The sequence below is a fragment of the Mizuhopecten yessoensis genome, unplaced genomic scaffold, assembly GCF_002113885.1.
Source record: "Mizuhopecten yessoensis strain PY_sf001 unplaced genomic scaffold, ASM211388v2 scaffold3555, whole genome shotgun sequence".
Lineage (NCBI taxonomy): Eukaryota > Metazoa > Mollusca > Bivalvia > Pectinida > Pectinidae > Mizuhopecten > Mizuhopecten yessoensis.
Genome location: NW_018405103.1, coordinates 312,854 through 316,368, shown reverse-complemented (window position 1 = coordinate 316,368; position 3,515 = coordinate 312,854).

Below are 3,515 nucleotides of genomic sequence, written 5' to 3'. Positions count from 1 at the left end.
TTCAAAATACAAACCTATAATAACTCGCGTCAACGAATACTGTTTCTTTAAAATCACAATTACATTATATCTTGATTAAAAACCTTTACTTGACACAGAAAAGCCATGACAAAAAGATATAATTAGCGAGGATCAGATTTCCGAAAGAGATACTTAAATAGCTCTCGCCTTTCAATACAAGAGCACGTGAATTGTTGCTGGATGGTATGGTGTGTCGTCACGGCTTATAACCCTATGTAAACTTACTTCTATTAAATTATTAACTTGTTTTGTGTACAATACAGCGGGTAAGTGGAATTGCAGTTGATTATGAATAAGGCTGTATGTAGTTGAATAAAGACAGCTAGAGTACAGCAATTACGGAATAGATAAAATAAAATATACAATGGAAATCCTTGGAATGCGGACAATATATTGATCACAATTTATAAAGCCGCTAATCAGGCGAGTAAGAAAGTTGGTGTTTGTATCAGAGTTGTATACGACTGTAAGAACATGGACCAAGTAATATACACTCTCCGTTAGATGTGCGAAAGTCGAAACGTGTACAAAAAATGTTACGTCACAGCCCGTTGTGTTAGGTGTAACGTTGCTTGACATCGTTACCATAAATGTATAGATCTGGAGGCGACGAAAAGGAAATTTGTTTCGCTACATGTACGCTACAAATTAAATGATTTAATTATGTATCAGCTAAGCCATTTTACATTGTACTAGTATATGTTGTCGTACATACTATTGAAGTCATTACACAAAGTGTTAAAGTCATTGTACACTATATCTTAGTCATTGTATAGTGTATCTTCATTGTATAGTGTATCTTCATTGTATAGTGTATCTTAGTCATTGTATAATGTATCTTCATAGTGTATCTTAGTCATTGTATAGTGTATCATTATAAATTATATCGAAGTCATTGTTCATTGTATCTAAGTCATTGAACATTGCATCTATGTCGTTGTTCATTGTATCTAAGTCATTGTACAGTGTGGCTAAGTCATTAAACATTGTATCTAAGTCATCGACTATTGTATATTAGTCATTGTACATTATATCTTAGTTATTGTTCATTGAATCTCGATTGTTTCTCATTGTATTTACCTCTCTTCCGACTATAAGTATCGTAATCTCTCAGCCAAACACAAGTACCGTAGTTTTCAATCTGCCGAACTTAAATCTTATTTGTCAAAGCCCCGGTAGGAGAAGAGGCCATGCATATTTTCTTCTAGCATTTTTGATAAATTACAAATGTTTATATATAAATATAACGTTAACTCCTGTTTTAATGAAATCATATCGAGATTTATAAAGTCAAAATTAGGAAAAAACACATTAATCACAAAGACGACGCAGCAAATATACATTCCATTACACAAAACATTTATTTATTAGGTGTGTTTTTTTAAAACATCATGAGTCATTGATCAGACTAATGGATTAAAGTACCGAATGATGTGTGAAAAGGCTAATTAAGCCAACATCAACTGCCGATTTGGGCCGATCTGATTTTTACTTAAGGAGGCTCCACCCTTTCGCAATTAGCCAGCAGAATTCAATGAAAGTTTCACATAATGGTTATGTCACTCTGTAGAGATGATTTTATGAAAATCTAAGCATTCCGATAAACTGGGGAGTTTTTTGTAAAAAATACCGAAATATTGAATTTTTGTCAAATTCAACACTTTTACATTTTTTGAGCGTGTTGCATTGTTCAAAACTATAACAACAATAAAATAATGAAAAGAAACATTGCTAATCAACCCTACAAATATTTTATTTATCATAAAATATCTACAACATATTACAAAAAGCGTTTTTTATTGAAATTGTATGGATAACAGTTACTAAATACAAGCTAAAAGCAAACAGGACACATAGTTTCATACAAAAAGACTGAAAAATTGAACGAAATGCACACAAAGTCTTTATAATTAATTTATTTTACATTTTACAATAATTTTGATCCTGATGAGAGTTGTCTACCTTGAAAAAAAACGGAACTTTTTGCAGAGGGATAGAATTTATACAATGACACTTATTTTCTTTACTATACCAAAAAACGACGGAAGTAATTTAAATTACTAGATTTAATTGTCAATTTACTGTTCTTTTATGGAACAAAATTACTCTCAATCATGTACACTTTGGACATCATTCCATAGCCTGCTTACGCATGGTATATTAACATGTCAGGTACATATGTAACCATAGGCTATCGCATGGTATGCCGTTATTACGTGCACGCACATGCACTTGCATTTTATAGGGATCTTGATATTTTACAAACCACTTTTTAACAGAGTTATTGTAATTGCATTTGTGAACCGATTTATCTGACAGAGCGTAACTCGCTCGACAACAAAAGTCGTAGCGACCAAGAGCTTGTGAACTACTGTTAGCACGTGATACGTACAGGTGAGGTCGGTAAACAAAACACATCAGTCTGCATTCCATGCGCCTCATATACGACCTTCTTGGAAGTCGTCTGATCATATGTCAGTGTTTGCCCGTGAGTTAATTAATGTCTTTGTATCATAAGCTTTATTTCTGAAGTACGTGTGATTACACATTTCCAAGTTAAGTCTCGATATCGGGTGTTGACATATCATCGTCACGCACGTGTACTATTGTTTACCCGGTGTTACTATAATTTACAACACGGTAATGGAATGCCCGATACGCAATACGGAAATGACGACACGAAAATACGAAAAGAAAAACATGTGTATTACGAAGGGTGGAAACTCCTTAACGATTTTTAACGTCACGCTCGGCATTGTCCATGACGTCATCAATTCATGTGACATGAGACGATCTGGAAACTATTTGTTCTGTGAGTCGATTTATGTTCAAATTTCAATCTTTGTAAACAATTATATCGGCATCACAGACGCACATATCGTATACCAATGGAAAGCTGACAACCCGATCTTGAAGCTCGCATCTAAAAAAGATTATATGCTTTCCCCGTTTTTTGAAATACCCGTCCATAGAATAAAGAAAAAAGAACAAAATCACCAAATTACATACTGCGTGTACCGTTTCCTGCATTTCACGCAGTGAGATATTCTAATCTGATCTCCACTCTACTTCCTGTTCCGGTGTCAACTGATAGAGTATGGATATTTTTTATAAATTTATCTATTCTCTTGGACTTTCTGTGAAAATTCGGAGCAACGGTGTCAGCATATTAGAAACCATTCGCGGACTTTCGTGCTGTAAGCGATGTATTTGAACTTTCAACTCCTCGGAGATATGACGTTGGATACGGCCAGTGGACATATGGCACGGACAAAGTGTCTTATTACTTATACCACGGACTTAGATAACGTAGACTAATCTAATTCCGTGCTTATACACATTATCTGGTATCATTTTTTAAAATAACTTAACTTCTGTCTTATATACTGTAGCTTTCGGTGAAACAATTGCAAACAAAAACATTTTACAGTGATGTAAGCCTATTTTCCGTAGTAGACTTTCATACACACAGTAACCCCCACCTTAGATTTTAT